Source organism: Schistocerca gregaria, chromosome 7 (genome assembly GCF_023897955.1).
Source record: "Schistocerca gregaria isolate iqSchGreg1 chromosome 7, iqSchGreg1.2, whole genome shotgun sequence".
NCBI lineage: Eukaryota > Metazoa > Arthropoda > Insecta > Orthoptera > Acrididae > Schistocerca > Schistocerca gregaria.
The window spans coordinates 293,164,053-293,189,550 of record NC_064926.1 but is presented as its reverse complement, the minus strand read 5'-3'; positions in this window follow the sequence as shown (position 1 = coordinate 293,189,550).

The following is a 25,498-nucleotide window of genomic DNA, read 5'->3' as shown; positions in this document are numbered from 1 at the left end:
GTCCAATTTTTCAATCGATTTCAAACATTTCGATGAGATTACTGCACACACAATTTCGGTGTTATCTCGGTTGTTTTAACCTGAGTCAGTCAATACATTGCGTCCTCCTACCGTTATCTCACGAAAGAGCCTGTTAATTAAAAATTAGAGAGAATCGCGGTCAGACAGGGACTTCCAAGCAATCATGCTTACCAAGAGACTTTCATTAGTGGAACAGGAAAAGGGGAAAGTAGCAGTGTTACACAAAGTACCCTTCACCACACACCAGGCAATAAAGCTGGTCAGTATTGAATTGTTCTCGTACTATGGGCTACGTAGAAAGTTTGATGTCCCAAACTCACAGGGAAATGATAGTTGTAAAAAAAAAAATGCTATCCATCACACACTAGAGAAAACATCTCCATCGAGTAAATAAAGCATTGTCGTACAGTTCTCAAGTATGTCAAAAGTTTCATGTTGTAGCTCATCAGGAAGTTAGTGTATGCCACAGGATGTCCATATTTCTAATACTTACTTATGTACATCTGGCCCTTACCATTTACTTTGGTTCCAATGTTTACCATAACACTGACGTAATATCACTGCAGTAACACTTTACAACTGACTGCTTTATTTGTTTATCTTAATTTTAATCAGTTCTCTTTCAATGTAAATAGTAAGTAATGTAACATTAGCAATTTGTACATTTTTACTGTCACATGCATGTACATAACGAAATATCTCTGAGATTGGAAGTGTTTGGCGTTGTTATGGTTGCAGTATCGCCATCTTTGTATACATACCACCATGTTATTGAATTCCTTAGCGTGTGAGTGGTGCTTCACATTATGTGCATAGATGCCATCTTTGTATATATACCTCCATGTGATGATACTCCTTAGGGTGTGTGCCATGCTTTACATTATGTGCATACATGCACATAAAAAAATTGCATTATATTGTTTTTGTTTCTGCAACATCATATGCAGTCTGCACTGGAATATAATGGCACGGATTCGTCATCGTAAGCAACCGAAACTTCTCCCTTTAATGATCTGTTTACATTTCTTAAAATCGTGTTCAGGCACAATTACAATTAAAAAGACATTGTCACACATCTCCTTTTGGTCAGTAGGGGGAAAGAAAAGGGGAGTTATAATGTAAAACGTGAACTAGCCGTCTGAAGATGAACCTGTTGGTTCGAAACCGGTAACGGTGTTGTTAAAATAAATAATTAGCATTGTAAAAGGTGGCTGGTTGCTGTAATAATCTATGTAAGAGTCAAACTATAATTTGTACACAGCCATTCGCTCAAGATGTCAGTTTTTGACAAAACAGCATACAGCAACTATTTTCGTTAGAAGGCACTAATGTGGTATCAAACCAAAATCATGCCATAACACTAGAAACACCAAAACAACCGTTTCATTAGTCCACAGCAATGAGCACATCATTTGAGAAGACAGCGAGTTTAGTTTCACGTGATCTATGTTTTCAAAACCATTCCGATTTTCATGGAGAAGGGTATTTACTCTAGAGAAGTCATAATGTTTTATGTCATAATATATTCTAGGGTTTTGCTGCAAATCTATGTGAGTGAAACAGGGCCTTAGATTAGTAGTTCAGTTACGCTTCGATGTTTTGTTGGCATTTGTGGTCCGCATTTACTGCTAATCAAATATGCACTGTAGAGTCACCTTAATGTGATCATCAATAGAAAGCAAGGATAGTAACCTTTTGCAGTGCGACACGTGCAAGGTGAGAGTTATTGAGGTTCTGAAAGGTGCTGATAGTGATGTGGAGCCATGCAACTCCAGTGCCGTGGACAGTTGCGCTAGCTGTCCTCTGCGGCCGAGCGGTTCTAGGCTCTTCAGTCGGGAACCTCGCGACTCCTACGGTCGCAGGTTCGAATCCTGCCTCGGGCATGAATGTGTATGATGTCCTTAGGTTAGTTAGGTTTAAGTACTTTTCTAAGTTATAGGGGACTGATGACCTCAGCTGTTAAGTCCCAGGTTCGAATCCTGCCTCGGGCATGGATGTGTGTGATGTCCTTAGGTTAGTTAGGTTTAAGTAGTTCTAAGTTCTAGGGGACTAATGACAACAGATGTTGAGTCCCATAGTGCTCACAGCCATTTTTGACAGTGGCGCTATTTTGCGCGGTTGAAGATCCGTGACGCGAACAGCCCCATCGAGGTGCTTCTAAGGATTCTCGACTTGGTTTAAGTCGGAGAGTTTGGTGGCCAGGGGAAAACGGTTAACTCATCCTGTTGCTCGTCGAACCGCACACGTACATTGTGAGCTGTGTGATACATTATACTATCCTGCTGGTAAATGCCATCGTACAAAGGAAAAACAAACTGTATTTAGGAGTATACACGGTCCCCAAGAATAGATGCTTCTGTTGATCTGTTGTAATTTCAAGAATGACAAGGCTACCCAGGGATAGCCACGAAAATATTATGCGGTGTTTATCTCTTCCATTTCGTTGGAAGGTGTTTGCTTTCAAACGCGTCATGTAGTACACGCCAACGACCATCTGTCTGATAGATCGTAAAACACGATTCATCTGAAAGTGCCACTGATCTCCCTCAGTGGGCGTCCAGTTGTGGCACTTGTGCGCAAATTCCAGCCTCCGCCGTCAATGAACGGCAGTCAGCATAGGTGCATGAACCAGGCGCCCGCTGTGTACACCCACGTATAACAGCGTTCGCTGAATTATCTTTCACGAAACACTGTTTGTAACCCCTTAATCCGTATGGGTGGGCGCTTGTTCGACAGTTGGTCTGTCTTGTATTCTACGGCTGGCGGTGCACCGCAGTTCCCTCAGCGCCGATTTTCTCGTGCGCGATGTACTTTAACTACGGCAGCATGCGAACAGTTTACAGACTTCACTGTTTTGTAAATTCCTCCACCCTTAGCTCTAGAACCAATGATGATGCCCTTCTAGGCATCAGGCAGCCGACTGCGTTTCCGCATTACGACGATTACACTGATTCCACGCCCTACCGACACTCTATACAGGTTGTTACAAAAAGGTACGGCCAAACTTTCAGGAAACATTCCTCACACACAAATAAAGAAAAGATGTTACTTCGACATGTGTCCGGAAACGCTTAATTTCCATGTCAGACCTCATTTTAGTTTCGTCAGTATGTACTGTACTTCCTCGATTCACCGCCAGTTGGCCCAATTGAAGGAACGTAATGTTGACTTCGGTGCTTGTGTTGACATGCGACTCATTCCTCTACAGTACTAGCATCAAGCACATCAGTACGTAGCATCAACAGGTTAATGTTCATCACGAACGCGGTTTTGTAATGTTTACAAATGCGGTGTTGGCAGATGCCCATTTGATGTATGGATTAGCACAGGGCAATAGTCGTGGCGCGGTACGTTTGTATCGAGACAGATTTCCAGAGCAACGGTGTTCCGACAGGAAGACGTTCGAAGCAATTGATCGCCGTCTTAGGGAACACGGAACATCACAGCCTATGACTCGCGACTGGGGAAGACCTAGAACGACGAGGACACCTGCAATTGACGAGGCAATTCTTCGTGCAGTTGACGATAACCCTAATGTCAGCGTCAGAGAAGTTGCTTCTATACAAGGTAACGTTGACGACATCACTGTATGGAGAGTGCTACGGGAGAACCAGTTGTTTCCGTACCATGTTCAGCGCGTGTAGGCACTATCAGCAGCTGATTGGCCTCCACGGGTACACTTCTGCGAATGGTTCATCCAACAATATGTCAATCCTCATTTCAGTGCAAATGTTCTCTTTACGGATGAGGCTACATTCCAACGTGATCAAATTGTAAATTTTCACAATCAACATGTGTGGGCTGACGAGAATGCGCACGAAATTGGGCAATCGCGTCATCAACACAGATGTTCTGTGAACGTATGGGCAGGCATTGTTGGTGATGTCTTGATTGGGCACCATGTGCTTCCACCTACGCTCAATGGAGCACGTTATCATGATTTCATACGGGATTATCAACCTGTACTGCTAGAACATGTGCCTTTATAATTACGACACAACATGTGGTTCATGCACGATGGAGCTCCTGCACATTTCAGTCGAAGTGTTCGTACGCTTCTCAACAACAGATTCGGTGACCGATGGATTGGTAGAGGCGGACCAATTCCATGGGCTCCGCGCTCTCCTGACCTCAACCCTCTTGACTTTCATTTATGGGGGCATTTGAAAGCTCTTGTCTACGCAACCCCGGTACCAAACGTAGAGACTCTTTGTGCTCGTATTGTGGACGGCTGTGATACAATACCCCATTCTCCAGAGCTGCATCAGCGCATCAGGGATTCCATGCGACCGAGGGTGGATGCATGTATCCTCGCTAACGGAGGACATTTTTAACACTTCCTGTAACAAAGTGTCTGAAGTCACTCTGGTACGTTCTGTTGCTGTGTGTTTCCATTCCATGATTAATGTGATTTGAAGAGAAGTAATAAAATGAGCTCTAACATGGAAAGTAAGCATTTCCGGACTTACGTCCACATAAAATATTTTCTTTCTTTGTGTGTGAGGAATGTTTCCTGAAAGTTTGGCCGTACTTTTTTGTAACACCCTGTATATACCCTCCACGGCTAGTGCTTGCACCAGCCATCTACGAGACGTTATTGGACGCTGACGCCGAAAATTGGCGGTGATCACACTAATGTGACGGGCCCTGTACCTCTCCTCAAATGTTTTGCTGTGATGTAAACTTGTCTTGTATCAAAGGCTGGCAGTATTAAATACGCGATATTTTCACATATTCCCTGGGATCCTGGTCAGATGCAGCCTCATGTACTGAACTGCGAAGTACCAATGGTCTATGCAGTTGATTCCACAATTTACAGTTCCTGTTGTAGCAGCATAGGAGACTGCCGAAGTGCTGGGTTTGTATTTCAGTTTCACTCTCAGAAAGAAAGTTCTTTCCATTTGTTAGCCGGCAGAGAATGCCTCGGCACCTCGGTGGCTGGCGCCAGGTGTTAAGGTCAGCCGGCGGCCAATGACCGTCCTTGTTTTTGCCAGACACCTCTCGCCCGCCATTTGTCACGGAGGCCGCTACTGGCGGACCGTCTCTTTGGGGCAGACGCCAGACGCGTGAGAAGGGTTTTTACGCCGCCTGCCTTGCCTTGCTGACTGAGCGCTTCCGTGGTCTGCTGGTAGCGGCAGTACTTTCACTCTTACTCCCAACACCGTTTCCCTTTGAGATTTTTATGGACGTACAGGTTTTTAGCAAAGTGACCAGTTCACTACCTGTATTCACGTCAGACACAAATCAGTCCTATTTCACTAGTACATATATTTCTCCTCATACTGATTTGAACCTGTCAAAGATTTTCTAGGAGGGGTGTCGGAGGTTAACTGCCGAAAGATCCGTGCCTAAATAGATTAAAGTTGCACACTTCACACCAGTACCAAAGAAAGGCGACAGGAGTAATCCGCTGATTCACCGATTCACAGCACTAACGTCGATTTGCAGTACTATTTTGGAACTTCTATTTTTCGAACATTATGTATTGCCTCGAAGAAAATGATTGATTGACAAATAGCAAACACGATCTCAGAAAACATGGCTATTGTAAAACAGGACTAGCTCTTTATTCTCACGAACTGATGAGTAATACCGGCAGTGGATGTCAAGCGGATTACTCAGTTTTCAATTCTGTAAGGCTTTTGACACCTTTACTGACAAGCTACGTCTAATCAGTTTGCGTGCATGTGAAGTATCGTCTAGGTTTGCGACTGTCAGAAAGGACTCAGTCCGTAATAATTGACGGAAGGTCATGGAGTAAAGCGGGAGGAATATCTGACTTTCCTGAAAAAAGTGTATTCCTGATCTACGTAAACTGTTTGGGAGGCAATAGGAACAGCCCTCTCAGAAAATTTGCAGATGAATCGGTCATTCACGGTTGTAAAGTCACCAGACGATCAGAAAGAACTGCAGAATGGTTTGGGCAAGGATGTATGGTACGAAAAGTCGCAGAATGATCAGCGTGAAATCATCGGCATGAGAACGGAAACGATTCCACTAAATTTCGGTTACCTAATGAATCACACAAATCTGATGGCTGTAGATTCAAGAAACTACTTAGGCATTACAATTACTAATAACTTAAAACTGGAACGTTCACAGACATAATGTGAGACTTGAGTTTCTTCCGCCCTATACAATGTTCAAATAATTTAGGAGAATGCAGCTGGGTGACTTCGTCGACAACTGAGGACATTTCGACGGAGACACACCTTGCCATTTTCGAGGAAAAGCTGCAGCAAGTAAGCGCTGTGCAAGGAAATCTTAAACCTCGTTCTTCAGAGAAACAGAAAGATAACATTCACACATACCGTAAACACTAGCGCCATCACAAGCCAAAGATGACCGACATCAGAAGTTATCGATGGTGAAAGTAAACACTGCCCTGTGCTTCTCCACAAGGAAGGTAGCAGGATTTCATGCATATCTGAAACAAAAAACAAAATCACTGTTTGCGACGCTACATGCTAATTTACTTTCACCAGCTTCCTTAAGTACAAAATCCCAATATCCGGAAGTGCATGCTAGAAACTGTTTCTTGTTACCCTCCATAGGATGACAATGTTTTGCAATGGCGAATTTGCTCGGATGTTGTAAGCGTGTGTGCGGCTTTTGCACGTTCCTTCAAATCGACGTAAGGGACCAACAGAGTAGCAACGTGTTTGGCTGCACGTTGTCGGAGCACCAATGATACAATCAGACAAAGAGGAACCGTTTCCTTGCGGATCTTAGGGAGACTATGTAACTTAGAGGGAATAGCACAATAAAAATCAAGACTTTTGATGTCTCCTGCGACAAGGAACATTTCTTCAAGAGGCCGTCAATCTTCCTTTCAACACGTTTTGTGCGGTCAACACCAACCCTGCCATACACTTAATCAGACAGCAAACATTGAATGTTATGAGCGTAATTCTGCTAATCCAAAACATTGCCCTTGTCCGCAAATATAATAACAGTATCCAGATCAACAGTAAGTGAATGTAAAGCACCCCTCTCACATGTGTGGTATTACTCTTGGGTGGACGTGCCCCAGTCAACACACAATACGGCCCCCTCCCAGTGTCCTCAGCAAAATCAGGAAGTAATTTTTTAAAAAAAAGAAAACCTATTCAACAGTACTAATGAAATCAACCACGGGCAAACGCTAGGGTGTCAGTGCTAAGTTCGTAGTGCCTGCTGGATCAAAAAGGTGTCTCTTCTTTCGGACCTTTCTGAAAGAACAGGCACCACATATACAGGGTGAGTCACGTAACGTTACCGCTGGATATATTTCGTAAGCCACATCAAATACTGACGAACCGATTCCACAGACCGAACGTGAGGAGAGGGGCTGGTGTAATTGATTAATACAAACCATACAAAAATGCACGGAAGTATGTTTTTTAACGCAAACAAACTTTATTTTAAATGAAACTACGTTAGCTTTCTTAGCACATGTGAACTTATAAACAAATACATAATCAGTGCCATTTGTTGCATTGTAAAATGTTAATTATATCCGGAGGTATTGTAACCTAAAGTTGACGCTTGAAACCTCCGACGTTCAGTTGCGTGTTGTAACAAACACATCATTGCAGGGGTCCAAACAGCTGCAACATACATCGCATTTCTACAGAATGCACTGCCAACGTTGCTCGAAAATGTCCCACTGGAAACGCGTCAACGTATGTGGTATCAGCATGATGGTGCACCTGCACATTCCGCAGTTAACACTAGGCTGACCCTTGACATGATGTTCGACGGGCGTTTCATAGGACGTGGAGGACGCATAAATTGGCCAGCCCGTTCTCCTGATCGTACACCTCTGGACTTCTTTCTGTGGGGTACATTAAAGGAGAATGTGTACCGTGATGTGCCTACAACCCCAGAGGATATGAAACAATGTATTGTGGCAGCCTGCGGCGATATTACACCAGATGTACAGCGGTGTGTACGACATTCATTACGCCAGAGATTGTAATTGTGTGCAGCAAATGATGGCCACCACATTGAACATCTATTGGCCTGACATGTCGGGACACACTCTATTCCACCCCGTAATTGAAAACGGAAACCACGTGTGTACGTGTACCTCAGCCCTCATGGTAATGTACATGTGGGTCAGTGAAAAAGACCAATAAAAAGGTGTTAGCATGTGGACGTAATGTGCTATTCCAGTCTCTTCTGTACCTAAGGTCCATCACTGTTCCTTTTGGATCCCTACGTAATTCGGTGTTCTCCGATACACACGATCGAACAGCGGAGGAGTGGTACTCAAGCGTCAACTTCAGGTTACAATATCTCCGGATGTAATTAACATTTTACAATGCAACAAACGGCACTGATTACGTATTTGTTTATATGTCAGATGTGCTAACAAAACTAACAAGGTTCCATTAAAAAAAACATAGGTTTGTGTTAAAAAACATACTTCCGTGCATTTTTATATGGTTTGTATTAACCAGTTACACTAGCCCCTCTCCTCACGTTCGGTCTGTGGAATCGATTCGACAGTATTTGATGCAGTGTTACTCATTCCTTAAGTTGATTGACTTACAATATTACACTGATAACTGCCGATACGTATCGTAATATACCCAGTAGGATGGCATTCGTCTTCTGCATTGCATGAGAAGTAAATGTCGTATTATTTTTTGCTTTGCAAGTACTTCTTTTCGATTATTTTTATGTACGACGTTCACTTCTTAACGACTGTGGGATATGTATTTTTCGTTTATCTCCGTCTACGTGGAGTAGTCTGTGGATGATGATTGAAAGCCGAAACCAGTCGGAATACAGCGAAGTTAATATGTTTTTTTTCTGAAATGTTGAAAATAAATTAACAAGCAAGCTTATAAGTGGAGATGGTTTTTTTTGTTTAAATTGTGAATAGAATCCTGCTCTCTCCGTTGTCAAAAAACAGAGGAACGGAGTTTATTCTACTTCACCCGTTGGTTTTTAATCTCACCATCGATAACTTTTGAGGTCGGTCATCTTTGGTTTGTGATGGGGCTAGCGATTAAAGTGTGTATGCCTGTGTGTGTCAGTGTGTGTGTGTGTGTGTGGGTTTCGCAGTTTATTTGAAAACCGAGGTTTTGAATTCACTTGCACAACGCTTAATTGCTGCAATTTTGTTTTGAAAATGGCAAAATGTACTCCTGCATTCCTGTAAGTTATTTGAAAACATAAATTATGTCGTGGGGGAAGCAAGGCAAAGACTGCGATTTACTGGCAGAACACTGGAAGCGAAACAGGTCTACTAAAGACACTGCCTACACTACGCTCGTCCGTCATCCTCGAGAGTACTGCTGCGCGGGACAGGATCAGCATGGTATAGGATTGACTGAGAACATCGGAACAGTTGAAAGAAGGGAACCTCGTTTCTACTATCACGAGGTTGATGAGACAGTGCCACCGCGAGGTATGATTGGAATCATTAAGACAAAGGCGTTTTTCTTTGCAACAATATCTTCTCATGAAATTTCAGACACCAAGTTTCCCCTAACAGTGCGAAAATACTTTCTTGGCACGGAAAGATTTAAGTGTTCCTTTCTCCTGTGTGCCATTAGAGAGTGGAACAGTAGAGAAATAGGATGAAGGTTGTTCGATGAACCCACAGTTATTAATTTTGAATTGCAGAGTAATAATAAAGTTTAAGACGTACCTGTGTTCATTTCGTTTTTACGTTAGAAGTAGTAGGTACGGGTTGATTATTTGTGAGAAAGCAGTAAGATCTGTCAGTAAGCTGTCACTCTATGGGATACATGTAAGACATAACAGTTATAACTGAAGTAAGGCAGTGTCGCACTCTGTCATCTCAGTGAGTACGGTGCTCAACTTTAATTTGTCATTAAGTTTCGCAATAGTAGGGGAGATCATGAATCGACTTCTAGTTTGTAACACGACTATACAATTCGCACGTTTTGCACTAACTGATATTTAGTGAGGTGAACTTGAACTGTGTGCTTCTTGGCGCCTTATTGTCACAGCTGTGAGTTTTGTGTCTGAGGAGCTGATCCCCTGAAGACAGCATTGATTCTGTTTCAATTCTCATCTACCTTTACGTGGACTTGGTGAAGGGAATTACTATTTTATGGGTGACTGTATGTGAAATACCCTTAGTTTTCAAACAGTCATGAATCTGTATTCACTGTGGTTCGGTTGTAGGAAACTGATAAAGAGGAAATGGTGATTTTGCTCTTAATGGACTGTAATAAATTTCCGATATTACACCTATTCAGTTTTGGAAAGTATCTTGAGTCCTAAACAAGCGTTTCGCAATTTATTCATTACATAATTCTCTTGTATTAAAATATGGTAACAGAATGGTGTTGCGGAGAGTGTAGTACAAATGAATTGCATGTAGCTGTAATAGTATACGGTGGTTATAATTTAACCCTCGCTACTTGAACTACTGTAGACGGACAAGTATCACCGTATGTGTACCGAAGTTAAGAGGAAAGATTCTCATACTGTGGTATAGGATTTGGTTGTTAGTAGTGTTAAAATCATGATTTGCTGTTTAGCGCTGGTACTGGTATGACGACATAGGGCTAAAACACAAGCATGATTGTGTATTACAGTTGCCAATAGTCAAAATCGGTCTGAACAACATGTGCAGGGCTTTACGCATAACGCTGTTTTATCAAAACAACAGCAATAGATATGCTGATCTTCGCGAGTATGGAGTCATTAAAGGCATACAGAGGTGACCCCTTTCTGCAGTACGGTTGAAGAACATAATTCGAGTTAACTGGTGATTGGGAATTGCTCCTAGGAGAGGCCGACGGCCTGTTGCGCCACAAATTGTAGAAAAAGGCACTGTTGCCACGCTTAGAATACTCGACGCAATGTGCGTTCATCGAGCAATGCATGAGCTGTGTCACGAAATTCCATGTTCCACCGTTGATTCGCGCAGCATTAAGGGAACCTGTAATGCGGTTCGAGGCTGTAGTAGATGCAGATCGTCGTCACACTGAGCAAAGTTTGTAACCTGGAACGTCATCAATTAAAAGATGTTACCCTCCAATATGCAAATTAAAATGTGTTTCTTTCAGTGATCTGTCGATATTTCTCTTCCGCTTGACCTAACAAATGATTCCATAAATATTAATTGACCTACGATAACCTGTTTTCTTGAGACCGTCTCAAGTAGCGGCAGTTTGATTATGGCCTCCCTGTATATCAAAATAGGGATCAGGGATTAAATAAATGTGTACATATATAAAATGAGGTAGGCCAACGATTAAGAAGCATGCTGAAAATAAAAAAAATATTTAAATAGAAATAACTTTTTAATATACCAAGTTTTTAAATCGGAGTAAAAAATATGTAATAATTTCTCCAAGTCCCATAGAGACAGTCTTGAAAATTTGTGATTGTGATTTTTTAGTGGCTCTGATGAGATATCTTTTTCGTTAGAGATTTTACAAGTGCTTTCATAGCTATTGAAAATTCACCGTCACAATATTTCAAAAAAATGGCTCTGAGCACTATGGGACTTAACATTTGTGGTCATCAGTCCCCTAGAACTTAGAACTACTTTAATCCAACGAACCTAAGGACATCACACACATCCATGCCCGAGGCAGGATTCGAACCTACGACCGTAGCGGTCACGCGGTTCCAAACTGAAGCGCCTAGAGCCTCAAGGCCACACCGGCCTGCCACAATATTTCAGTATTATCTTTAGGAATTGTATGGGGCTAGGAGAAATAATTTCATATATTTTAGTCCGATTTCTAAAGTGTTACATTAACAAAAAATTATATTATTCAGTTAATAATTCTCTGATATTTAATTTCATTTGCGCGAAATGTTTCAATCGACTTGAACCAATCTGATGAGGTTAGAACAGAGACATGTGGTAAATTTCAGTTTTATTTCAGCGTATTTCCCCCTGAGTCAAGCAGCATATTGTCTCGTCCTGCTCACATCCGCCGAAAACACCGTGAACGTCCAAATTAGAGAGATTCTAGACCACACGGCAGCTCACCAGCAATCGATTTCCGGCGAATCTTTCGTAAACGGAAGTGGAGTAAAGGAAGACATGGGAGTGGTACACAGAGCACCCTCTGCGTCACATCAGACAAGAAAGCGAGTTAACATTGCATTGTTATCCATTTCTTACCTACGTCAAGTCACTAGCTCATCGGGCAACGACAGTGGCAAAAAGAATAACGTCCGCAACACACCAGAGAAGAAAGCGATTTAGTATTGCACTGAGCAATGTGGGAGGTTTCAAGTCTGCAGCTAATGGGGAAGTTACTTCCAAATCAACTGCCAAATTTTTGCCGGAATTAGATTCAAACAGAGCGGGACGCGACGTTTTTATGACGCTACGTTTTCCAATGAAGTAGAAAACGAATTGTATGTGGATATTCTTACGTTCGACAAAAGCATTTTGGACTTTCGACAAAAGCATTTTGGACTTAAGAATACTTGCGTTCGACATAGCAGAACGAAACGGATTGTCCTACAATATCAATGCAGAAGAACCATGACAGGTAAAATGTGAGCTGAAGATGGCCGCCCAAGAAATATCGCCAAATCCCAGAGAAATTATGATAGCTCCACGCAGAACTTCAAGGCCTAGTCAAAGAGACTGTGTGTGACCTGACGAGCAGCCGAAGCAAAGTACAGCTAACTCAGGGGAAAGCAGAACATACCTAGAATTACTACTCAATCCGTGAAGAGAAACGTATTTTGGGGACTCTGTGGAAATACCGTTACACGAACGAATTCGGACAGCACAGGATTTATATGGCGAGTTTTATGAGGAGGATTAAACGGAAGAAAGGATCAAATGCATCAAATGCAGAATGTGGATTCATTCATAGTGTGCAGGGATGGGGAAGGAGTGAAAAAGTTACAACGCAATCCCTGCCAATAGTAATGTAAGAACTAGAAATGGAACATTTCCCTAAATTGAATCTAGTACTTATTTTTAAGCTCAGGGACGTCTTTATAAGGGAGGTGCCAGTGAAGCAATCACGGAACATATTAGGAAACCAGATTCCCAAATTGTACCACTTGCAGGTGTTTAGAAAATTAAATGTATTTGCGTTAGCTTTCTCAGAATTTCCGTTGGTTGGATCACATACCAAGAATAACATCCGGCAGTTGGGGACTGCAATTAAAAAAACAGAAATTGAATTAATGTTACAATGTTCCCGGGTTCGATTCCCGGCGGGGTCAGGGATTTTCTCTGCCTCGTGATGGCTGGGTGATGTGTGATGTCCTTAGGTTAGTTAGGTTTAAGTAGTTCTAAGATCTAGGGGACTGATGAGCATAGATGTTAAGTCCCATAGTGCTCAGGGCCATTTGAACCATTTTTTAAGTTACAATAAATGCTATCTCAAAATTGGTACAATCTAGGCATCTCTCCCCTACATAAGCCGCTACAAAATAAAATATTGAATCCGGCGCAGGAAAGTATCTAAAAGCATAATGTTCACTAAAATCTACGTCTATATCTACTTGGATAATCTGAAAATCACACTTACGTGTCTCGCAGGGGATTCATCGAACCACCTTCACAATAATTCCCTATTATACCCCTCTCGAACAGCGCCCGGAAAAAACGAGCACTTTTATCTTCCTGTGCGAGCTCTGATTTCGCTTATTTTGCTATAATCATTGTTTGTCCCTATGTAGGTCGGCATCATTCGGAGCAGAAAGTTGGTGATTGAAATTACGTGAAAAAATTTCGCCACAACGAAAAGCACGTTCGTTTTGTAGGTGTCCACCTCAAATCCTGTATCCTGACTGTGACACTGACTCCTATGTTTCGCGATAATACAAAATATGCTGCTCTTCCCTGAACTTTCTCGATGTACTCTGTTAATCCTATTTGTTAAGGATCCCAGACTGTGCACCAGTACCCCGAAAGAGGACGGAAAAGTGTAGGCAGCCCCCTTAGCAGATGTGTTACTTTTTCTAAGTATCCCACACATAAAACGCAGTCTTTGATTCGCCTTACCCAGAACATTTCCTTTGTGTTCTTTCCAATTTAAATTGTTCGTAACTGTAATTCCTAGGTATTTAATTGAATTCACGGCCTTTAGATTAGACTCATTCACCGTGTAATCGATGTTTAACAGATTCCTTTTACCACTCTTGTGGATGACCTCATACTTTTCGTTATTTTGGGTCAGTTGCCAATTTTCGCAAAATTCAGGTATCTTTTCTAAACAGTTTTGCAATTTATTTTGATCTTCTGCAAGCAATCTAAGACGGCTGCTGAGATTGTCTCCTAAATCGTTTATATAGATTAGGAAAAACAGAGGCCCTATAGCAGTACCTTGCGAAACCCCAGAAATAATTTCTGTTTTAATCGATGACTTTCCGTCAGTTACTAAGGACTGTAACTTACGGAAATATGGATTAGATTTGAAACCCCTTGTCAATAACCCTCAATACTTCTTGTGTGTAAAGATCTAGTTTAACAAGAGCGATGTTTTCTACACTGAAGCGCCAAAGAAACTGGTACAAGGCATGCGTGCTCAAATATAAAGATGTGTGAACAGTCAGAATACGGCGCTGTAGTCGTCAACGCCTATAAAAGACAGGAAGTTTCTGGCGCAGTTGTTAGATCGGTTACTGCTGCTACAATGGTAGGTTATCAAGATTTAAGAAAGTTCGAACGTAGTTTTATAGTCAGCCCACTAGCGATGGGGCACAGCATCTCTCAGGTAGCGATGACCATTTCACGAGTATACCGTGAACAACAGGAATAAGGTAAAACATGGAATTTTCTACATCACTGCGGCCAGAAAAGAGATCCTGCAAGAACGGGACCGAGGACTACTGAAGAGAATCGTTTAACGTAACAGAAGTGCAACCCTTCCGCAAAATGCTGCAGATTTAAAACCTGGGCCATCAACAAGCGCCAGCGCGTGAACCATTCAACGAAACATCATCGATATGGGTTTTCGCGACCGAAGGCCCACTCGTGTACCCTTGATGACTGCACGACGTAAAGCTTTACGCCTCACCTGGTCCGTCAACACTTACTTTGGACTGTTTAAGAGTAGAAAGATGAGGCCTGTTCGGACGAGCCTCGTTTTAAAGTGTATCGAACTGATGGACGTGTACATGTATGGAAACTACCTCATGAATACATGGACCCTACATATCAGCATTGAACATATTCAAGCTGTTGGAGGCTCTGTAATGGCGTGGGGCGTGACCAGTTGGAGTGATGTGGGACCCCCGATTCGTATAGATACGTCTCTGACAGGTGACACGTGCTTAAGCATCCTGTCTCACCATCTGCGTCTATTCATGTCAATTGTTGATTCCAATGGACTTGGGCAATTCCAGCAGGACATTGCAACACCCCACGCGTCCAGAATTGCTACATAACCGCTCCAGGAACACGATTCTGAGTTTAAACACTTCCGCTGGCCACCAAACTCCCCAAACATGACCATTATCGAGCATATCTGGTATGTCTTGAAACTTGATATTCAGAGATGATCTCCACCCCCTCGTATTATTACGAATTTAAGGACAGCCCTGAAGGATTCATAGTGTCAGTTCCCACCAGCACAACTTCAGACGTTAGTCGAGTCCATGGCACGTCTTGCTGATGCACTTCTACGTGTTCGCGGAGATCCTACGAGATATGAAGCTGGTGTACCAATTATTTTTGCTCTTTAGCGTAAATCCGTGTTGACTGTGGGCCAATAGAATATTCTCTTCGAGGTAATTGATAATGTTCGAACACAATGTATGTCCCGAAATCATACTGCATATCGACCTTAAGCTATGGGCCTGTAATTTTATGTATTCCTACTAGTGACTTCCTTGAATTTCGCTGTGACCTGTGAACTTTCCAGTCTTTGGGTACGTATCTTTCGACAAGCGAGCGGTTGGTTATGATTGTTAAGTACAGAGTAAACCAGAATTCTTGCTTTTAGTAGGTGATTTAAGTCTGTGTTTAGTAGCTATGCTTTTGCATCAGTGTCGTCGATAGTATTTCCAATGCTATCGCGCTGAGAAGGCACCGATTGAGTTTTGCTCCTAGCATACTTCACATAGGACCTGAATATCTTTGGATTTTTTGCCACGTTTCGTAATGAAGTTTCGTTTTGGAAAGTATTACAAGCATCTCACATAGACACTCCACTAAATCTCTAGCTTCTGTAAAATTTAAATTTGACATGCTTCTTTCGTTGTTCCTGCAACAGTGTTCTGACCTGTTTTGTAAACAAAGCGGAATCAGGTCCGTCGTTTGTTAATTTATTTGTTATAAATCTCTCAATTGCTCTCTCTACTATTATTTGAATTCAAGCCACATTTGTTTTTTAGTATGGTTTTTTATGTGTACCTCCGGATTTAAACATCTAGTTTCGCCAACATATCGAGGGCAATTAAAGTCACCACCAACTATGATTATATGAGTCCGTCAAGTGTTTGAAATTAAACTCAAGTTTACTTTGAATCTTTCAGCAATTACATCATCTGAGTTGTGAGGTCGGTAAAAGGATTCAGTTTTTATTTTATTCCGGTTGCCAACAGTGACTTCTGCCGATACTAACGTACAGGAACTATCTGCTTCAATTTCGCTACAAGATAAACTACTTCAAACAGCAAGAAAGTACGTTTCGCCTATCCTTTCGGTACACCCTTAAGTTCTTTGCAAAAACATCGGCTTAACTTATCTTCGGCTTTAGCTGGCGTTCAGTGTCTATAACGAGTTGAGCATCAATGGTTCGTATTGGATCTTGGAGCTCTGGCACTTTCGCAACACAGCTACGGAAATTTACAGTTTTTATACCGATAATAACTGTATCAACGTTCTTTCTATGTTCGACGTGCACTCTTTGAGGCTGAAGCCGCTTTTGTATTTTCTCGAGACCCTATCCTAAAAAACCGTCCAGTGCATGCCACATAGCCCTTGCTACCCGTATAGCCGCGAACTGCATGTAGTGGACTCCTGACCTATTCAGCGGAACCCTAAACCCCACCACCCTATGGCGCAAGTCGACGAATCTGCAGCCTACACGGTCACACAACCCTCTGAACCTCTGATTCAGACCCTCCACTCAGCTCTGTGCCACATATCCGTAATAGGTCCTGTCGACTGCGTTCCAAATGGTGAGCTCTGCTTTCACCTCATATGCAAGGCTGGCAGCCTTTACTACTTCCCAAGTGACTACGTCACTGATGCTGACATGAGCCATCACCTGCAGTTCGGTGTCCACATTGCCTTTGCGTTTCCTCCCTCCTTGGCAGCCATGTCACTAAGGGGTCCACAACTCGCCTAATATTGGAGATCCCAACTACCAATAATCCCACCCTCTATCTGTCAAAGCCTTGCTGTAGAGCGTGCCCATTAATTCAATTAATTACTACATTACAATCGAGAGTACACAATCCCACAACAATGTAATTATTTTTTTGAAATAACATAGTAGCAACACTTATTAGTGTGTGACTATCAACAAACTGATAAAATTTGTGATACATACTGTTGATTTTGTGCTACGTTTCTTTTCGTTACTTTGCCTTACTGTTTGTAGACTCTGTTCAAAAATATCTTGTAATAGAAACGAGCCAAACAGACTGATGACGCACCATTAAAATGGTTTCCGCTCACACATTGTTTCAGGCAGCTTGCTGTGCTGCGGAATCGTTCTTGCACATAGAGAATTTCTTTTTATTTTTTGTTGTTGCTATTTATATTTTTGTTTTATATGTGTTACAGTTGTTACCACTTTTTTATGTTGTGTATTATGTGATGCTAAAAAATATCAAAAAAAGTTCGTTAAATGTTATTGAGTAGGAAACTTCGACGTCGATCTCTTGGCTAGGGCGTTTCCACCCAAAGTTATTCGAGAGTAATGGTTAGCGCATTATTTGCGTTGCAGAAGCCTACAATGACAAAGAGGAATTATTAAGTGGAAGTGAAACGTAATCTTAAATATGTGTAGTTTACGTAACTAAAATCTATCTATGAAACACTTATCGTAAGATATGAAATCGACGAGCTGGAAAAAATATATGTCAACATATTTGCTTAGACTGCCTCTTCATCACTGCCATTTCAACCCAGCAGGATTGAGACGGGCCCACTCAAATGTTATGTTGTCAATAGTAATAGAAGAAAATATTTGGTCTGCAGTTGAAGCATTCACCAGCGAAGCTGTTAGCAAAATCACTTTTGAAGCCTGAAAACTTCATTCGTACGCATTGCATTATAGTGTACAAAAAGCGTGGCAAAATGAATCTATTTCAGAAAATTCGTCAGAGGAAATGACCACTTCATTAAATAAGACTGGCGATATCACTTTAAGAATCTGTAACAACAAAGAGAGTACTGTGAACAGATTTCTCGATTGCCACAAAAAAGGAAGATACACAGGTGGATTGACTTTAACGTTCGTGCTTGCTTAGCACAATTATATTTTCGAAAGTCTGACAATTATTATAAAGCCTGTTATCAGCAAATGAGTCCGAATTAAGTAAATCTTAGGATAAAAACAGTGTTTAGCACAAAAAATTAATCACTTTTTGCAAAATGTTTGTTACAGTACTATAGGAGTTTATTTTGTGTTGCTACTCTTATTTCATCCAAACCGGTAATATAAGTTTCCTCACTTTAATTAAAATTTCAAAATTTGTTGCTAAGTTAGCAATAAGAAGAAAATATTCAGTGAGGGTTGTAACTTAATACCAAACCTAGTGATGTGTTTCTCTTGAAGTCACACGGGCGACCGCTTACCTTCTGATGTACGAGTGGAGCATCATGCGCCAGATATAACACAAATTATCTTGTGTTACGTATCTCCGTCAGAGTTCCGGATTAGAGCAGATGAAAACATGATGTTTTCATAAGATTTCTTGTTCATGAAGTGTCCATCTAAAATCAATAACTTAAATGTTTCCAGACTTTTGAAACGTTGGTAACATCAACAAGAAATGCAGTTTCGTAGACTTTCCTTACACCACATTCAGAATCTGTCATCGTAAACGATACGAAAATGATGACATAGTGCAACACTTCTGTAACACACGATGGCAGCTCCAGTTTTGTACAGTGCATAGTTTTTGCAGGAGTTCAGTGAAATATAAGTTTATGCAATTGTTCAGTGCGGGAAGCGACAACTGTGTTCCGTGGCTCCAAGTGCTGCTGAAAAAGTGTCAGTCCCAAAGTAATTTTGAACTAAGCATACGTCAGGGCAGATAGCAAAAATTGTCATAATAATACGACCTGAAAAGGCTAACAGCATGCGTCTTGAAGTGTGTTTTATTTAATTAAGCTCCACGTAGTGTGACACTCAAGTGTTCCAGTGGCGTAGCGTGGTTGTAAAGGTTGGGGAGACTCTGTAGTTACTATAGGGAGACAAAATAGTACAATAAACAATAATTTCAACAAATGAAACAAAATGCATCAAATAAAACAACAACAGCTACTACTTCTACTACCACTACCACTACCACCGGCACTAATAATAATAATAATAATAATAATAATAATAACTATAATAATAACTAACTTGTTCAACAAACGATGACAAATTTGTAGAACCCCAGTAGCAAGAAGAAGTATTTATATTTTCTTGTACACAAGTGCAATGCGCCTGTCTTTTCTTTCCACGAATAAGTCTATAACTCGGTCTACAAAGATCTGATCACTGGATAGGTCTCCAGGTAGTGTCTTTTCTATGGCTAACGTGCTCAAAAACTGCAGCCGGTTGTTGGACATTGAATCCCTTAAATAATTCTTCACTCGACGACCATTTTCAACTTCTCGCGGCGTAACGAATAATTCTTCATTCGTTTAAGAGCACTCATGCTTCGTTTACTGCTTGCTGTAGTTGCGGGTAGGGTCAACACCAAACGCAGGAACTTCGAAGTTTCTTCATAAACGGGGTCTAAATCATTGTTGACAATCTAGGACATAAGTGTTTTTTTCTCGTCAGCGTTTATGTTACATAGTTCATTTTCAAGTTGTCCTTATTTGAAAAAAGAACACTGTGTTAATAATTTAAGCAGTTTCAACTTTGGTAATTCTTTTTCATAGTTCAGAAAACACTTTTCGTTCAAAAGTTCAACAAACTGAATTTGGAGAAAGGTTTTTTCCATTTGAAAAATTTGCAAATCCAGTATGTCGTAAGTTAGTGCCCTGAGAGATGTTTTTTGACTGTCACAGAATGATAAGTTGCCATTCAAACACAAGCAGCATTTAATGCATTCATCAACGAATATTTCCGTTCTTAATTGTCTTAACTTACTCAAACCAGTTCTTATTTCGTCGTGACAAGCAGTTAAACTGACAGCTTTTAGGCTGAAGAACATTAAGGAGATGATCAACATAAACTAAGCACCCTCGGTAGAAGCAAAGCAAGTAGACAAACGTAGGATCATCCATCCGTAGTTTCATTCCCACAGCACAGCTCAAAGATTCTGGGTCCCACTGAGAGTCTGTATCATCAAATATATAATTAAAAACACTATATAGCCCCGAGAAATGACTAGATGTTCTTGAAACTGCCCTGGAACGAAAGTTCCAGCGAGTGTCGCCTGTAGGTGGCAGTTTAAATCGTTTCTCAGTTAGCAATATAGTTCGTTTTGATGATTTGCTGAAAAACGAATGGATGCAGTAAGATCACTTACAAACATGCGCACTTGTCGTATGATTTTGGACGCATGTAACAGTACCAAATTCAGTTGGTGTGCATAACAGTGAATAAACAGCGCATAGGGACAGAATTGCTTCAGCAATTGTTGTGGTTTTCTTTCTCTGCCCGCCATTACGGAAGCGCCATCATATGTTTGACTAACCACTTTTCCTTCCACATTCTATTCTTTCAATACTGCATGAATAATGTTTGACAAACCTTTATCAGTTTTATCAACAGGAACGTCGTAAAATCCAGTGAATCTTTCCTCAGTTTTGTCTGAAATACTGTACCTGAATATTATAATCATTTCACTGTTGCATGACACGTCTGATGTTTCATCAGCGTGAATCGAAATGAAATTGCAGATCTGAATTTCAGATTTTATTTTCTCATTAACTGCCAAAGTTATCATTTCTATTACATCATTCTGTATATCTGGAGACGTTCCTTTAAAGGTTGAAGATGATGACAGATGGTATCGGATTAACTGCTCTCCTTGAGCTAGTAAATCCTACAATTCCAGATAGTTACCTTTGTTGCTGGAGGATTCGTCTTCTCCATGGCCGCAAAAGGCTAGTTCTTGTTTACAAAGAAATACAATTGCCTGAATAAGACGAGCCAATACTCTCCTGCTGGATGCAACTTGATTGTTGTATTTTATTGCTGTCAGACGAGCGGCTTCAGAAAGGGCGTGCTCAGTTCTGCTTTTGCCCAATATATGAAATGATTCTCTGTTCTGCACGCTTTTGTGCTTTCCTGTCAAAGTTCTTTATTGTACAAATGCCCTAATTGCATCATTCCTTTTCACCACGAAACAGAAGTCATATATAACAATATAATCTGTTATTAACTGCATTCGCCATCAGCCAAGCATACTTTTCGTACCAGGCTGTCTGAAAAGTGTGCTTTTGTTTGGCTTTACTTAAAACTACACTGAGTATAGTAGTGGGTCGTTTGTCCTTCAATTCGCACTTTTTTCGTACGTTAATCTATAAAAAGGCGTTTTTTAATAAAAATTCTACAAGGTGTTCAGTTTCTGGCTCACTCATGCTGGCGACACAACGAAAATATGCACTAAAATCACACAAGAATGATTATGAACACAAACCGCGCGACTGTTCACTTGCGTGTTAAAATAATGGCTCTGAGCACTATGGACTGCTGAGGTCATCCGTCCCCTAGAACTTAGAACTACTTAAACCTAACTAACCTAAGGACATTACACACACATCCATGCGCAAGGCAGGATTCGAATCTGCGACCGTAGTGGTCGCGCAGTTCCAGACTGTAGCTCCTAGAACCGCTCGGACACTGCGGCCGGCTCCGCGTTAATAGTCAGCATAGAAGCGGCAGAGACTAAGTCTCGATACCTGCTAGCAAGTGCAGCGCACCGGCCTTCGTGGAAGGGGAAGTGGAGGGGAGCTGAGAATGCCACTAACACAGCCAGGTAAGAGAAGGGAGGCGGAGACTGAGAGCAATCGAGTCTCAAGCAGGAAGATACACCAATACTTAGGGTGCGGCGGCGCGGACTACAAAACTGATGTCTTCGCACATTTAGTGCTCTTAGTAGAAAGTTGTTAATATTTTTGTTACGAATTACTATTGCATCTCTTTTAAGTACGAATACAGGGGAGACTAAGTCTCAATACTCCCCTCACGCTACGCCACTGAAGTCTTCTACCTGTAAATCTGCATCTACAACCATACTGTACAAAAGACTATGAAACGCTTATAGGGAGTAACAGTTATTAGGGCTACATCCGTTCCACTCACGTAAGGAACGGAACAATAATTGTTGCTTAAACACCTCTGTAAGGACTGAAATTCATCAATCTTGTTTATGCGATGCCCGCAAGAGTGATATGTAAATGTTGTGGTGTATTTGTTGGTTTATCATTTAAAGTTTGTACACACTTTGTAATTAAGCTGTAGTGGTCGGCCATTCGTGTAGCCCTTTTTTTTAATACGTTCAGTATCCCTCTTAGTCCATTTTGATACGGGCCTCACATGTTTGTAGAATATTAAACGACGGATTGAACAAGTGTTTTGTTATTTCAATCTTTTGTACACTGATTGCATTTCCTTAGTATTCTGCCAATGATCCGACGTCGGCCTCTATCTTCACCAACGACTGAGCCTTTGTGACCTTTTCGTTTCATATTCTTCTATATTTTCACGCCTGAGTGCTTGTATGAGTTCACCGATTTCAGCTGTAACTCATTCATACTGTAATCAAACGATAGACCACTTTCTTCGCATTTTAAGGCAATACTTTTACATTTTTGTACCTAAAAAGCACGTTGCCATTCTTTATACCACTTTGCAATCACATCGAGATCTGAATGAATCTTTGTACAACTTTTACCAGGCGATACTTCATTATAGATAATGGCATGTCTGTGAAAAGTATCTACATCTACATATAAATCTACATGTTTACTCTGCATTTCACATTTAAATGTCGGGCAGACAATTTCTCTGCCATTGCATTCTTGGACAGCGAGTAGAAGAAACGAACACTTAAATATTTCTGTGAGATCCCTGATTTCTCTTATTTTATTACGACGATCAGTTTCGCTATGTACGTGGCCGTCAACGAAGTATTTTCCCATTGCGAGGAGACTGTTGGAGTGAAAATATCTCACCGCAACGAAAAAAAACGTTGTTTTAATCATTTCCAACCGAACGCACGTATCATATTCATGACACTCTCTCCCCCACTTTGCTGTAATACAGAAATAGCTGTTCTTCTTTGAACTTTTTCCTTGCCTCTGTCAGTGCTATCTGATGCGCGTCCCACACTTCGCAGCAGTTCTCCAGGAGAGGACGGACACGATAGTCTAGACAGCCTCTTTGGAAGACCGGTTGCATCTTGAGAGTGTTCTGCCAATAAATCTCATTCTTCGGTTCGCTTTCCCAACAACATTATTTATCTGATCTTTCCATTTTACGCTACTAGTAATTGTGATCCCCAGGTATTCAGTTGAACTGACAGTATTTAGATCTGGGTAATCTCTCGTGCAACGAAAAATGTAACGGATTACTTTTAGTACTCATTGGGTGGCTACACCTTTTACATTGCTTAGAGTCATCTGACAATTTTTGCGCCATGCAAATATCTCGTGTAAATCATTTGGCAAATGGTTTTGACGTTTTGATGAGTTTAATAGACAGTAAACGACAGTATCATCTGAAAATGATCTCAGACGGCCATTCAAATATTGTCCCAAACCATTTATATAAATTAACAGAAGCAGAGAACTTGTAACACTTTTTTGTGGAACGCCAGGTATCACATTTGTTTTACTTGATGACTTTCCGTCAGTTACTACGAAACCTTTCTATCAGAAAATCACGAATCCAGTCCCAGAATTGAGACGATATGCCTCGATCACGTGATTTGGGTGATGCTACCATTAATATTGTCAAAAAAAGTCTTCAGTATACAACATGTACAATGAAAATCTCTTTACATTTCTTTGGGGCACGTCTAATGTTATTTCTACGTCTGTCGACCAATCTCCATGCAACATAAATGCGCCCACCCTACGAACTAATCTTCATTCCTGTCACGAATTTCGTTTATTACCCAATAGGATCGTACTTTCGATCATATCAAGCGCAGGTGTGGTACTGAGACAAATGCTTTTTGATATTCAAGATACACTTCAACTACCAGACTGTAGTGTTCGAAAATCGTGTTGAATGGTATGGAGATACCTCATTATATTTCTTCACAGAATATGTTGTAATGGATGTGAAGGGTATCAGGCGGTGGTTTTGTGGACCACCTCTGCAACCCTTCTTGCTTATTTCTGGCCTGTGCTTTCTTCTAACCACTGGAGACTGTTTCTTTGTTCGAGCGATCTATGGAAGGTGATGGTTGATAGAGGGACTAACTCAGCCGTAGATTCGGCATAGAAACAGATAGGTATTCTGTCAGGCTCTGCTGCTTTGTTCGGTTTTGAAGATTTCCGCTATTTCTCAGTACTGTTGATCCTAATATCTATTTCACTAATGTCTGCAGTAATGCGAGAACTGAATTTGGCTCATATTTTTCCCACTTTACAAAGGAATATTTGAAGATGGAGCACAGAATTTCAGTTTTGCTTTGTTAAGAACGGTTTTTTTTTCAGTCTCGTCCATGACTGTTTAGACACTACAATTTACAGCCTTTATATATGACTAGTTGTTCTGTGAATTTTGTGAAAGATCTTTCAATAACATTCTGCTACCGTAATAGTAGGAGACTTCACGCATTGCCCTCTCGACAGCTGAACAGCCAAATGAGACAGTAAGCGCATTCGTCCTTGGCGCAGATGCTAATTAATTGGTAACTGAGTGCAAAGCCCTAGGTGGCTTGGAATGGCGGCAATTGGTTCATCCTACCCTGGAACGAAGATACATGCGCCAAAAGAATATTGAAAAAATTAGTGCAATGGTTGGTTTCCACATGTGTAGTATGAATGGAAAGAAAGATTGGTGGGACCAATATCTTAGTCTTCGGTTGCTAAAGAACCGATAACTCTGAATCAGGTTATTCATATCGATTCCACATAAGAAGACATTAAATACAAGAGTAATTTTTCATATCAGTTTTACACTCAGGATATTTAATTGGTGATAAGGCTAATTTGCGTGTTACATCTGTCAGGGGATAAATTAAAGTGGTTCACCGCTTTTGAAGACTTCCTTCGTGCCAGCTGGCGAGTTTGTGTCTTTCTGTACTTCTGATATGCCAACAATTCCGTCGTCCTGCGCTGTCCAATGCTCTTGATGTAGGTCGTCACACGTATTACTAGATCTTCCACACCTCGTAAAAAAATGCCGAAATTTTATCTCAGAACAGCATAGGACATACTGGT